Here is a 15,788-nt window from a genome sequence, read left to right on the forward strand (position 1 = left end):
CAGGAGTGGGCATGCTGGCTAACCATTTAGAACACGATAAGTGTGTTGGGATATGAAGTCCAAATGGACCTAGAGGTAATAACTGACAAGATCGAGTCAAATCGTTTTGCACATTAACCTGCTATGTTTTTCAATGCATGTACTGTTGTACAATAGTCTAGGGCCCCCCCCCGACCCCATTCCCCCTCTTCTCTTCTGTACCCTTCCCCCCCCCCCTTTATTAAAAAACTTCCGTACACTATTTTAAAATGTTGTATGTATCACATCCAGTTACGCATGTCGTATATCTACAATGTCAAGGAAAGTCGAAACAGTTATTCATATGTAATGTTTGTATCTTTGTTCTGTACCTTGCCTGCAAAGTGATGTGTTACAAATATGCACTAATAAACACGATAAATGAGAAAAAAAAAAGTTTATTTTTCTATTATTATCATTTTAATTTTATTATTTATATAGCGCCAACAAATTCCGTAGCGCTGTACAATGAGTGGACTAACAGACACATAATTGATATCAGACCACTGGACGTACAGGAACAGAGGGGGTTGAGGGCCCTGCTCAATGAGCTTACATGCTAGAGGGAGTGGGGTATAGTGACACAAAGGGTTAGAGTAGGGGAATTAAATAGTTTGTTAGAGAAGGGTTTATTGAGTGCTTGGTAGGTCATTTTTTGACAGTTGCAGGAAATGAGTCATGAGGTGGGGGATGAGAAGCCTGCTGACAGTTTAATTGATACGCTTTAATGAAGAAGTGAGTTTTCAAAGATTTTTTGAAGGAGTGGAGGCTGGGTGAAAGTCTGATTGAGGAGGGAAGGGAGTTCCACAGAATAGGTGCAGCCCTGGAGAAGTCTTGAAAGCGAGCGTCAGAGGTGGGGATCCGGGCAGAGGATAGGCGTAGGTCTTGGGCTGAGCGCAGGGGTCTCGACGGGACATACTTGTGTATGAGGGAGGATAGGTATGTTGGAGCAGCATTATGTAGGGATTTGTAAGCAAGCGCCAGAATTTTGAATTGGGCCCTATATCTAACTGGAAGCCAATGCAGGGACTGATAGAGCGTGGAGGCGTGGGAGGTGCGACCGGACAGGAAAACAAGCCTCGCAGCCGTATTCATTATAGATTGCAGCGGTGCAAGCTGGGAACATGTAAGACCGGTGAGAAGGGGATTGCAGTAGTCGAGGCGAGAGAGAACAACAGCATGAACCAGTATCTTAGCCGCGTCCGGCGTTAGATATGGGCGGATGCGCACTATGTTCTTGAGTTGGAAGCGACAGGGTTTGACTATCGATTGGAAATGGGGAGTAAAAGAGAGGTCAGAATCAAAAAGAACCCCTAGGCAACGAGCCTGCGAGGTAGAGGTGATAGTAGCGCCGTTGACTTGGATGGAGACAGACACAGGAGTAGCAGCACTATGTTCTTTTAAGGACTTCAGAGTGATTTGCCTTTTAGGTATTGAGGTGTATTTCCTAAAATACAAACTTGTTGACATATTGTATGCCGATTATGTGCTAACATAACATAAATGCTATCAGACTTTTATCATCGTGTTATCTTGCTTTTCACCTTCGCCCTCTTCATTTCTAAAGATTTGATGTTGACTACAATTCAGATGATTATCATTTTATTCAAACGGAGCAGTTTGATATATTTGCCAGATGTACAGTGAGTAATCAAACTTGTAATCAGTGTAAAATTATGTTGTTGTTGTATGTACCTGTAAATTATTGGCACACACTATAGGCTCAAAGCTTCTTTTTTCCAAGGTGTATTAGCACAAGCAAAATTACGGGGGGCAATAACCTCTACTTTAATACTATAATGTCAATCATATACCATCACCCACCATAATAAATGAGATGGCTTCTTGTGAATATAAATTTATGTTTATTAAATTATTGTAGCATCCTAGTAAAATATAACATTATTCAATAAAATTGAATATTCTTATAAAAAAAAGAAACTAATGTTGAAATTCTGTTTGATGGAGCACAAGCTCTCATTTTTTTGTTTTTAATTTTAAAATCTCTCTATATTTTATGTGAGAGTGCTGAAAATATCACATATGTTCTTAACCAGAATGAGGTTTATGGGGATATGTAATGCAGGACTCCACTTTAAAACCTAGGTCACTATTGCCACTACTTCCCTTTTGTGATTCGTTAAAGAAACACTCCAATTATGGCTCTCAATGGGATCCCAGTGATAGGCTGAGATCATCAGCTGACATTTTCAGTCTATCACAGGCCACTTGAGTTAACCTTCCCCTTTCTCCAGCACAGGGAGGAATGGAGTTGGGAGTGCAAATTTGAGGTTAAACCATTGTCAAGTGGTTTAAAGCTGGGCTCCATCAAAACTTAAATGAGCTTAAAATGCACCTTTGTTGTCTAACGTGGCTCTGTGTCACTTTAAAAAGATAAAAAAATATATACTTCAGTGCTTGTGATTGAGCTCTTGTACTCCAGCTGAGTAGCTCCGCCAGGTCAGCTTCCTAGCTGCTATCATGGACCCTGGAACACTTCAGCACCTGCTGACGAAGCTTGACTGGGGTCACTGAGGAATTCTTCCACCCAGGAAGGTATCAGCTCCGCTGCCTTTGCCCCTTCAGCTACTGCCTTTACAAAGACACTTGTGCCTCTCAGGCCTCACTCTTTTATAACTTGTCCAAGGAATCAGGGAACAAAGCAGTCAGCCAACAGGTCCGAAAGCTCTATTACTAGGGTCCTTGAACAAACCACACAGGACGAGGGAACTAACACACACAATGTTCTATTTTCACTCAGGACTGGCCCCTATCTGCCTTACATTTAACTTATGCCAACACACTCAATCTAATACATAAAACCAAATCATATGGGAATATGGGAAAGCATACAGGAACTCATAATAACACAATAACATTTATAAAGAGGTGGGGATGGCAATAACTAACGAGAATTATCTCCCCAGCCTGCAGACACCATAATAAGCAAAACTACCTGAATATGCAAATTAACCAGCCTTGCTATGCAGGTGGTGTTTATAACTGTTACAAGATCTTCACAGCCAACAGATGGCTCTTTACAGGCTCCATAGCCAAATCCTTCCAGTTGGTCGAAAGCATCAACAGGACAGAAGAGCACACAAAACGTTTAACAATTACATTACATTGCACACAATTACATTATACACACCCTGCACCTATAACGGACACAGTGTAGCCTAAACATAATGTTAATCCTGCGTAAAGTGTCCGTCTTATGCTCCTGGTAATGGTGATTACCGGCAGAGTGCTCACGTATAAAAAGTGTCTAGTTCACTTTTGCGCCAGTAACAATTATTATTCCATCCTTTATACTTTGTTGCCTTTTTTCTACCTCCTCTGTAGTGCACCAAATTAATCCTACTTTTACCACTTTTTGTTCTTCATTCTGAGTTTTTGCTATTTTCCTGATGGTTTTACCATTGATTTCACTTACAAAAGATAAATGCGTAATTATTCTAGGAAAAGGGGGCACGTTTGCAATTTCAAGTATTTATTTACACATTAAACAAACAAACAAAAAATTCAGTTAACACTGCTTACATTTCACAGAAAACCAGCATATTCGACTGCGACAGAAACATTTGCAGGATAGAAGAGATGCACTTGTGCACTTATTTTCCTATACATTTATGGCCACAAAATTGTCAACCAAAAACAAATGAAAATAGAACGGGAAAATAAAATGTTAGAAGAGGTGCAGCAAGTCATATTTTGGACAAATAATAAGGAATAAACAGGAAGTAATATGAAAATAAACCGAAATAAACACAAAAAGCAAACAAAACCTTTATACATTTAAATATTGAATTGATTTAATTATTATGCTAGTCAAACTAACAGCAAATATTCATATTAAAAGTTATTTTACTATACATTATTTGACCTTCTTAGACATTGCTGCCACACTTAGCCGTTGAGACTCCAAACCTGAAGGTCTGGAGAGGCTGTGAGGGGGCACGAGGGAATATATCTATACTGTCCCTACGATTAATTTGTCATCCTCGTGGTTTGTGAATGTCATGTGTACGTTAGTCTACGATAATGATACACAGCATTATGTCCTGGTATTTCTAAACAGTATACTATGTCTAAACACCATTGTGCATTATATATCCTTTATACCCCATAGAATTTAACATTAGAAATCACCAAGTTATGTTGAAGGAAAAGTCTCAGTCTGCAATAGGCTGCTGCACTGTCTCAAACCAATTATGAAGACATTAAAAAGTGAGAGAATAGAATCTAGAAAAAAAGGGACGTACATATATATTTAGAATGCCCTTGCAGTAATAATGTGCTGTATTTCTCCTGGGAGAAATCTTGGAAATTTTGATAGTTTCCTGAAGGCAGCTGAAGCCTTGTCTTTTCCTCCACGCAGGGAATCCAGTTTATTACTGTGTGTGAGAAATTCCTTCTTGACTGACACTGAGACAGCGGCAGAAAAAAAAACGTGATTTAACAATGTAATTTGGTGTATTTTAGACAGCGGTATGTCTAATACATATTCCTTTCAAACAAGCAAAAGTTTGAAAATATACACTAACAAATATTGTCGTCTCACAACAAAAGAAAAACAATCTGCCCGATCAAAATGACACGTTGAAAGCAGGCGAAGTAAGGAAATGAATTAAGAGTTAAGGTGGTGAATGTAAAAAAAAGTAGTAATGGTTGCTACAGAGATATTGAGATAGTTCATTAATAATAAAAATGAAGAAAATATCAGAGACAATTTAATGATATTTAGTCTATATAATCATGGCTGGTTTACCAGGTGGCAGGATATGATAGACATCCCACTGCATGTTCCATTTTTCAATGTTTTTCTTTTTTGTTTTGTTTTTTAAGTATACCAGCCTCTCCCTACCTAAACTACTAGATCAGGAAATACATTGCTGAGACTTAAAGGGACACTGTAGGCACGGTAACAGCTTCATCTGTTTAAAGTGGTTATAGTGTCTGTAGTCCCCTGTAGTGGCCAGGAACCCATCATTCAGTGTTAAACTACGCAAAAATGGTTTAACCCAGAATGTGGGGACAGTACAGGTGCACTCTAAGCTCTGTAACCAATGAGATGAAGTGGTTATATTGCCTACAGTTTTCCTTTTAGGTAGGAAAGATATATAATATCCTCCCAGTTTTACTTAGTTTCCTTAATAAAGACGTAGCAATCCTTGATTATAGTGCAATGGAGGAACTAATAACTAAGCAAGTTGCTGTCATGCATTTGAAAAAAAATGAAAATTAACAGAATATTTTATAAAAAATTGAGGTGAAAATCAAACATGTTGGTACGTTACAGAAAACACTGTATATATGAAAATAAAGCACAGCCTTGTGAGGCTTTAATTACTTTTATTGTCTTTATAAATGATTTAAAGGGAGGCTATATTATAGTATGTAGCGGAGAGCCGATCTTGCACAGCTATTCTCCACTAGAGATTCCAGTGAGGCTCAGGAACAAGGTGATGTTAAGTCCATAGGCAAGGTTTCCAGCAGGTAAAGTAATACAGCAGTATCCCCATCGCAATCCCAATAACTGGACGACACACAGTTTCAGGAGTAGACTGACAAGCTTTATTCCACAGTTCCTTATAAAGCCCTCTCCCATGCAAGGGAGGAGGTTCTATCACTTAAGACATTATCCAATCTCTAAGTAGTAACCTCCCACAGATCTCCTCCCCTCCTGTAGCATCATAATCCCCTTATTGTGTACACAGTTTTCCCTGAGTTTTGGATGTACCCTAAATACTTGGGGTACATCCACAAATCCAACATCCCCAGATAGCTCTATTCTGGGGGACCAACATACTTAAAAATTAGCCCATTCGGATGAATGGTTCGTGAGATATGGGGTTCCAAAGATTTGACCGACCGCATGGGTAAAGTATCCGAAAACAGTTCCATGCATTTTGGCCCTGCGGTCGGTCACAAACAAGGGAATGAAAACAGGCGAATTGCCTGTGTTATAGAGCCTGGAGAGGGTTTGAATGAATTCCCTTGTTTATGGGGCTCTTTCTACCGAACGGCGGGTCATTCGGTAGTTTCCATACGAATTTCTGGAAGTATGGAGGTCTCAGCGGTGTTTGCCTAGTCAAGTGTCCGATTTTAGTTCCAGACACTCGACGGCAAAACACCGCTGTTCGGTAGTTTAAGATGGCCGCCGCCACGTGTTTGTTTCCCGAATGGCGGCCACCCAGAGGACAAAGACCACACTGCACTGATTGCCAATTACCTGTTTGCAACATTGTTGCAAACGGTAATTGGAGGCACACTCATTCCTGGGTGGTCTGGTTGTTCGGTAGTTTCATTCCCTTGTTTTATTTGAATGATTCTACCGAACAACTAGAGGAATACAATTCTTTACATACATTTAACTGTCATTATACCCGGATACCATGCTTTCTATACATGTACATACACATTAAACCAGCCATATGACCAAATACACTTATTCTCATACATGTCGTGGGACAGCCCGGTACCAATCCGCTACACTGCTCCCCCTTGCCCACAAGCCGGCATACACAGTCTGATCCAACACGGATCGGCTTGGGGATGTCCGGGGGCTCACGGATCATTTCTCTAAGTCAGTTTGTCTTGACAACCCGTCAGCATTTCCATTCTGCTTACCCGGCCGGTACTGGATATTAAAGTCAAAAGGCTGTAGCGCCAAACTCCAGCGCAGCAGCCTGGCGTTGTCTCCAGCCACCCGGTTCAGCCAGACTAACGGGTTGTGATCCGTGAGCAAGGAAAAGGGCTGTCCATATAAATAGGGTTGTAGCTTCTTTAGGGCCCACACCACAGCCAGGCATTCCTTTTCGATGGCGGCGTAGCTTACTTCTCGAGGTAACAGTTTGCGACTGATGTAAGCCACTGGATGTTCCCCGCCATCGGCCCCGACTTGACTCAGTACTGCCCCCAATCCAAACATAGAAGCGTCTGTGTGAACAAGAAAACGTTTAGTTGGATTGGGAGCTGCCAAGACAGGGGCATTTATCAGTGCATTTTTCAATTGTTGGAATGCCTGCTCACACTCCGGGGTCCAGTTTACTTGGCGGGGAAGGTTCTTACGGGTCAGGTCAGTGAGGGGTTTGGCCAGGGCGCTATAATTGGGAACAAACTTCCGGTAATACCCTGCTGTCCCTAGAAACGCTAAAACCTGGGTCTTAGTCCTAGGGGTGGGCCACTGGGCTACAGCCTCTACTTTGGCGGGTTCGGGTTTTTGTTTACCGCACCCTACTCTATGTCCCAGGTATTGTACCTCAGCCATGCCGATACTACACTTGGCCGGCTTCAAGGTCAGACCTGCTTCCCTTATCCTATCTAGTACAGCTCCGATGTGAGCTAAGTGTTCCTGCCACGTATTGCTAAAAATAGCAATATCGTCCAGGTAGGCACATGTATAGTCCTGGAATCCATCTAGGAGTCGATCCACCATCCTTTGGAAGGTGGCTGGGGCGTTTTTCATCCCAAATGGCATGACCTTAAACTGGTACAAGCCAAATGGGGTGACAAAGGCCGACTTCGGGATGGCGTCTGGGGCCAGGGGGATTTGCCAATACCCTTTACACAAGTCAATAGTGGTGAGGTATTGGCCCCTGGCCATTCTGTCCAGTAACTCGTCTATCCGGGGCATCGGATAGGCGTCAGATACAGTCTTCTCGTTCAATCTCCTATAGTCCACGCAGAAGCGGGTCGTACCGTCTCGCTTTGGTACGAGGACTACAGGAGATGCCCAAGGACTGTCTGAGGGTTCAATCACCCCCAGTTGGAGCATTTCGTCGATCTCCTTACGCATGTTTGCCCGTACCGCTTCTGGAATGCGGTATGGCGTCTGGCGCATGGGTAGTTGCCCTGGGGTCTCGACCCGGTGAGTTGCCAGAGGCGTGTATCCAGGTACATTAGAGAACGTGTCGCGTTTCTCTTCCAATAGTTGCTGTACCTCGATCCGCTCCTGTGGGCTCAGCCGATCTCCCAGCGTAACCTCCCCTAAATCTCCGGACAGCTGCCCATCCCCCAGCAAATCGGGGAGGGGTAAGCTGTCAAACTCTTCCGTGTTAGGGGCACAGATGGCGGTTACCTCCTCAGTACGCTCGTGGTAGGGCTTCAGCATGTTCACATGGAGCATGCGTCGCCCCCCAGTCCCTGTGCAGGGGCCGATAATATAGGTGGTATCGCATCTTTGCTCCACCACCTTATATGGGCCCTGCCAGGCGGCCTGTAACTTATCATGTCGGACAGGTTTTAAAATTAGTACCTTCTGCCCGACCTGAAAGCTACGGTCCCTGGCTCCCCGATCATACCATGTACGCTGGCGGGTCTGGGCCTCCTGAAGGTTTTCCCGTACCGTCTTGGTCAACGCTTCTAGGCGGTCCCGAAAGGCCAACACATATGGTAGGATGGGAGTGCCATCTGTGCTCCGGTCTCCCTCCCAATGCTCTCTAATAAGATCCAATGGGCCTCGGACCCTCCTTCCAAACAATAATTCAAACGGGGAGAACCCTGTGGATTCCTGCGGCACCTCCCGGTATGCAAATAGGAGGTGCGGCAGGAATCGTTCCCAGTCCTTGTGGGTCTCTGCGAAGGTTCGGAGCATCTGCTTCAAGGTACCATTGAATCGTTCGCAGAGCCCGTTCGTCTGGGGGTGGTAAGGGGCGCTGATAATAGGCTTAATGCCACAGATCCTCCAGAGGTGTTGGGTGAATTCTGCGGTAAACTGGGTACCCTGATCCGAGATAATCTCCCTGGGTAATCCCATCCGGGAGAATATCCGCATGAGGGCATCCGCGACCGTCTCAGCGTGGATGTTGGTCAGAGCCACTGCTTCTGGATACCTGGTGGCATAATCTACGACCGTTAAAATATACCGTTTTCCTGACGGGCTAACTTTATTGAGGGGGCCTATCAGATCCACCGCTATTCGGCTAAAAGGTTCCTCTATTATGGGTAAGGGGTGAAGTTTAGCCTTCCTGCGATCCCCCCTTTTTCCCACTCTCTGGCAGGTATCGCAAGTCATGCAATATCTGCGTACTTCCTGGCTAATCCCTGGCCAGAAGAAACTCTGGGTTAGTCTGTACCTGGTGCGACTAACCCCTAGATGTCCGGATAGCGGAATATCATGCGCTATCCGGAGTAATTCAGCCCGGTACCGCTGTGGTACCACTAATTGTCTCCTCGCTATCGGGTCTAACCCCGTAATCTGTTTGGTTGTTTCCCTGTATAAAAGTTGTTTATCCCAGATAAACTTCTCTCCCTCCGCCCCGGGGGAACCCGTGCCAACCTTGTCCCTATACACCTGAAGCGTGGGGTCTGTTGCGACTTCAGCTACAAATTCATTAGGTGGAGCCCAGGGGACACATTCTAGAGGGGGGGTAGGGTTGCTTACCTGGACCTCCGGCAGTGTGTTGTGGTCCTGGGTGCGGGCCTGTTGTCGGGTGACTACAGGGTTGACCTCTCCTGTGGTGGGTGACTGGGGCTCAAAAGCAGAAGTGAGCCTCCCCAGATCGTTCCCCAATAAAACCTCCGCCGGTAAATGTGGCATCAACCCCACCTCCACTTCCCCTGCCCCCGCTCCCCAATGTAAATGTACCCTTGCTGTAGGTAGCCGGTACACTGCTCCCCCAGCTACCCGGACGGCAACAGTTTTGTTCAGTTTTGCCTGATCTGAAATCAGGTGGCTCTGTACCAAAGTGATGGTGGCTCCCGAATCTCGTAATCCCCGGACTGCTGTACCATTCAGATATACCGTCTGTCGATGGTGCCGTAGATTATCCACATTGGCCTGGACCGGATCTGCCTCGTGCAGTACCTCCCATTGTTCCACAGTAGTAATGGGGACTGCGGAACCATATGGGGTGGTGACTAGGTCCTGGTAGTGGTGGGCTGCGGCCGCCCTGGGTGGAGGTGGGCCTGGACGAATCCAGGTGGAACGGTCCCGTAGCTGTGGGCATTCCCTTTTATAATGTCCCCACTTCTGGCAGTGATGACAGGGGCCAGCGGTGGGTTGTCGGAACCGGGGCTGTGCAGCGGGTGGTGGAGGTGGTGGTAGCGGTCTCGGTGGAGCTGGGGTGTAGTTGTTTCCCCCAAATGTTTTAAAGGTTGCTTTTGGAGCTGCAGGTTTTTGTGACCTGCGTGCATCCAGGTAGTCATCCGCTTTCCTAGCCGCCTCGGTAAGGGAAGTAGGGTTTCTGTCCCTTACCCATTCCTGGACCTCATTGGTTACTCCCTCATAGAACTGCTCCATCAGCAACATTTGTATTACATCCTCCATAGAACGTGCCTTGCTAGCTTGCACCCACCCGAGCGCTGCCCCCTGTAATCGGCATGCCCACTCTGCGTGCGAGTCCTTCTCTGTTTTCTTTAGATCCCGGAACCTCCGCCGGTATGCCTCGGGTGTTATAGCATACCTGGCGAGTATAATTTCTTTCACTTTACTGTAATTCCTTATTTCGTCATTAGGTACAGTCCGATATGCCTCTGCTGCCCTCCCGGTTAACCTTCCGGCCAAAATAGGTACCCAGTCCTCTGTGTTAATTTTATGCAGTGCACACAGTCTTTCAAAGTCTTGCAGGAAAGCGTCTATATCTTCCTCTGCCTCCACATATGTTTTAAAAGCCTGGTATGGTATTTTAGGCTTACCTTCCTGTGGCACATTAATTGCAGAGCTTTGTTCTGGTGCCTGTGTCCTTAGGATGAATTCTTGTACCTCGGCCATTGTCCTGGTAACAATTTCTGTTGGGGGGTTTTCCCCATAAAAGGATAGCCTGAACTGAACCTGCCTCTGGAATTCCGATCCTTGTGGTGTTCCTCCCGGCTCCCTCTGTGCCGGAACTGAATCGCCCTCCATTCTGTACTCTGCCATGAGTTCTGTAACAAGTACTGCTTTCTTCTTATTGCTGGCTTGTATACCCCTTGCCTCTAGGAGGTCCTTTAGCGTGGAGCGTTTTAGCACAGAAAAATCAATCTCCATCCGTACTCCATTTACGCTTGTTCCTCTGTGAGTTTGGATCCCAGCGCTGCCAACCAATGTAGCGGAGAGCCGATCTTGCACAGCTATTCTCCACTAGAGATTCCAGTGAGGCTCAGGAACAAGGTGATGTTAAGTCCATAGGCAAGGTTTCCAGCAGGTAAAGTAATACAGCAGTATCCCCATCGCAATCCCAATAACTGGACGACACACAGTTTCAGGAGTAGACTGACAAGCTTTATTCCACAGTTCCTTATAAAGCCCTCTCCCATGCAAGGGAGGAGGTTCTATCACTTAAGACATTATCCAATCTCTAAGTAGTAACCTCCCACAGATCTCCTCCCCTCCTGTAGCATCATAATCCCCTTATTGTGTACACAGTTTTCCCTGAGTTTTGGATGTACCCTAAATACTTGGGGTACATCCACAAATCCAACATCCCCAGATAGCTCTATTCTGGGGGACCAACATACTTAAAAATTAGCCCATTCGGATGAATGGTTCGTGAGATATGGGGTTCCAAAGATTTGACCGACCGCATGGGTAAAGTATCCGAAAACAGTTCCATGCATTTTGGCCCTGCGGTCGGTCACAAACAAGGGAATGAAAACAGGCGAATTGCCTGTGTTATAGAGCCTGGAGAGGGTTTGAATGAATTCCCTTGTTTATGGGGCTCTTTCTACCGAACGGCGGGTCATTCGGTAGTTTCCATACGAATTTCTGGAAGTATGGAGGTCTCAGCGGTGTTTGCCTAGTCAAGTGTCCGATTTTAGTTCCAGACACTCGACGGCAAAACACCGCTGTTCGGTAGTTTAAGATGGCCGCCGCCACGTGTTTGTTTCCCGAATGGCGGCCACCCAGAGGACAAAGACCACACTGCACTGATTGCCAATTACCTGTTTGCAACATTGTTGCAAACGGTAATTGGAGGCACACTCATTCCTGGGTGGTCTGGTTGTTCGGTAGTTTCATTCCCTTGTTTTATTTGAATGATTCTACCGAACAACTAGAGGAATACAATTCTTTACATACATTTAACTGTCATTATACCCGGATACCATGCTTTCTATACATGTACATACACATTAAACCAGCCATATGACCAAATACACTTATTCTCATACATGTCGTGGGACAGCCCGGTACCAATCCGCTACATAGTAAGACTTTGCTATACTATCTTAAATGTGGTCCTACTGTACGTAATCCCACATATGGCCCTCCTTTTTTTTCTGTATGACTACAATGTGCTAAAACAAAATAAATAGGTATAAAACAATTACTAGTGAAGTTATTTATTAAGAAATCAACAGTCAGTGTTACTATGAATACCTGGTATTGGATACATTTACAATCGGAACGCTGGGGGAAGGGTATGGATTAAACAGTATTCTATCATTTTCATAGTAGTGTATTGCGTTTTTAACAATATTATTTATTTGTCTGCATATAGCTGCCTAACGTTCAGTTGGGCTCCTGGCTAGAGCTCATGTAAATTGCTCATATAATGTTTTTACTTTCTATAGTATTTCAGGTAATAAGTTTTAAAAGCACAATTATAATGAATTATCAAGGAATTATTACATTGTATCACGATGGCCGCATTTTCACAGCCAAATTAAATCCAATTCTAGATTCCACTACTAACCTGGAGTTTTAGCCTCGAGTGAGTGCAATCTACGGAGCACAATAAGTAGTAATTGTTAAATGATTAGCCTGCTTAAGCTGCCTTCATTTTCCGAATAACCGAAGAAAACACAAATGTTCTAGATAGAGGCCGAGATAATCCATGAATACATTAACAGCCCTGCATAAATCTGGAATTCCTGACTCCCACCCCTCAGTAGGGCTGGGTAAAGCAGATAAATTAATATAACCTTGTATAAAACCTAAAGAATTGGGTATTTATTTATTTTTTCACATTTCTGGAGTGGATTTCTAATGGCTTTCCGTATTCTTCACCAAACGCTCGCTGAGGATATAGTTACAAAGTTTCACAGTAGACTAGCTTGGAAAGACTGACGACCATCAAGTTCAACCTTAGAACCCATTATTTAATGCTGTTGATTCGAAAGAAGGCTAAATACCCACTTCTATTTATGACCCAAAAATGGAAAAAAATCCTTCATGACTCCATAATGACAATCAGATTTCTCCTTAGACCAACAACCTGTTCACATACATAGTAGAACTAAACACTAAACAATGTTACAGACAGCACTCCAAGGGATCCAGATAAAGTCACAGGAACCATCCATACAGGGAAAATGTAATATGGTGAGAATAAATATTACATGGTGATATCCTGACCACGTTACTTATCACACATTGTAAAAGAAGCATCCATACAGCAACAAACAAAAACAAAACAGAATAAAGGGGGGGGGGAGGGAGGGACAGAAACAAAAATAACCTAGTACTGAAATAATATAACCCCCCCCATCTCCCCCTCCAGTTCATGAACAAATATTGGTATTTATTGTTTGGATTCTATTACAAGAGATAAATGGAATCTTTAGAACGGAATTGCAGCTCTTTCATTGACATCTATCAGTAAATTGCTATTCAGTTACCTGACATATACATATCCCTTGTAATATAACATATATTAAATAACAGAATATGGCCCTGTCTTGTATACGGATAGTTTATTGCATTTTGATCAATTTATTTTAAGGTATCTTTCTTTAAACGTGTGTGTGTGTATGTGTGTATATAAAGTACATAACAATAGCAGCCAATGTAGGTTTACCGTTATACACGTGCGCTGTGGTATAGGTTGGTGTTATATAAATGCCGGTAATAATAATAATACATATTAGAAATAATAAAGTAATGAATACTTGGAAAAAAAATAGCAGCAACAACAGTGACTAAAAACCGAACATTTTTATACCCCAAAAATGAATTGTAATTAAGCACATATTATTCACCTTTCCGTTGTCTCGTTATAATTATTGTTTAATCATCTTGTTACCTTGGGGATGATTTTTTTTATAACAAATATTCTTGCAGTGTGGGATCGCCTACAGGACTGAATACTGCGGTGAAATACTCGATGGCGTGCTTTTAAATGCTATGATCATCGGTATCATTATAATTCTACGCAGCTGTGCCAAAAGCTATTTTTTTTTTATTATTTCTTCTTATGTGTGTTTACTGTTAGCCACAGCATCAGAATATTTCCTAATCACTTCTGATTTCCAACAAAAGGACCTTCAGGCGTGCTGTACCAGACTTGACATTTGCATCATCCACCGGTTCATCTGACATTGCTAACACCAGTGAGATGAAGGGCTTTGGTCTGGTTTTAAATAATGATTCAATGTTAATCAGTAATATAAATAGGTTGAACTGTTCTTGGATACATTGCTGAACTCATTGTAATTCTTTGCACATTGCTGCTCCTGTACTATCAATAATTTTACCAGTGAAGGAAAAGTACAGTTTTCTCAAGGGTGATATGAGGACTTTTCGTATTTAGCATAGAAAATAAAGCAGAATAAAAAATAAAAAATATAATATTGCAAGTGTATGTGGAAGGATTCCGTGGCCATTCAAACACTTAAAAAAAATCTTCTTTACTTGGATTTAAATAGAATGTTAACATTTAATGTATTAAAGGGATGATAGAAAATAAACCAATAAGCTGGCTTTGTAGCATGAAACAATGTATATGTCCTTTCTCTGTATTAATAATTTAATCAGAATGCATCTGTCATGGTTGATTATATATTTCCTACTTGTTCTATGTTAAATTTTGTATATATTGTGTATTAATATTGTTTTTCTATTTTATTGTACCCTATTGTATCAATGCACAGACTTGAAAACGAGAGAAATCTCAATGTATTCTTCCTGGTCAAATATTTTATAAATACATTTTATAAATAAATAAATGTATTATTATTTATTTTTCTAGTGAGGCTTTGATATAGGCTAAAATTGGTAAAATATTTGACTTGTAAATGTAGCTGTAGTTTTCTTGAGTTTGAGTTACTTTGGAATTTGGAGCGAGAAATCTGAAGCCATGTTATTGGCATGAGGTTAGCGTGAAGATCTGGTACTTACATTTCCATTGGTCCAACCTCCAGTGGTGTTGCCTTTAATAGTTATTAAAGAATAGGAAGGGAGCCCATAAAGCAAATATTTCTTAGAGCAACTCTAACTTGCCTTTCCTCAATCGATTCTTCCTGTCTTCCAATTCATTCTTCTCTTCTTCCTGTCTTTAAATCATTTTCTTTGTTTCTTTTCTATTTTCCTTAAAAAATATATAACAATGTAGGGACAACTTTGCCTTATGTATATTTCCACTGCTGACAAATCGTGATAAACTGTAGAGCATAAGGAAAGTACCACTTCACAGAATACTTACCTCTGCTCCAGTCTCACAAGGCTCATTTGTCTTCTACCGTTTATCGCACATGCCCAGTACAGGCTCCCTGAGTCCCGATCTTGGCCGGTGACCAGAGGGAGTTACTGAGCATGTGTAGGATTGGAATCGTGGGGATAACAGAGGGAGAAGAAGGTAGTAAACAAATGTCACGTCTAGGCTACTGGGCCAGACACATACCAAGTTGTATAAACAAAAAAAAAATGATGCATGGTTCCAGCAAGAAGGAATGAATATTAAATTCTGCTATTTCTTATTTTTGCAACACAATTTTATTTTTAAATGTAAATTAAATTTGAGGGAATCTATCAGGGACCTATCAGGGACCCTGAGAGCATGTCAGTGAGGAAGGTCTTTTCACACCGTTCTACCTTACAAACAAGTTATTTCATTCACAGCATTGTTTTT

At 42.8% G+C, this 15,788-nt stretch overlaps 1 protein-coding gene across 1 annotated transcript in view; it reads left to right on the top strand.

Moving 5' to 3' along the window:
* The window catches only part of MCTP1 (multiple C2 and transmembrane domain containing 1), a 680,185-nt gene that overhangs the window by 545,303 nt on the left and 119,094 nt on the right, over positions 1-15,788 (top strand). The gene's annotated exons all lie outside the window — the stretch shown is intronic.

The sequence above is a fragment of the Pelobates fuscus genome, chromosome 5, assembly GCF_036172605.1.
Source record: "Pelobates fuscus isolate aPelFus1 chromosome 5, aPelFus1.pri, whole genome shotgun sequence".
NCBI classification, from domain to species: domain Eukaryota; kingdom Metazoa; phylum Chordata; class Amphibia; order Anura; family Pelobatidae; genus Pelobates; species Pelobates fuscus.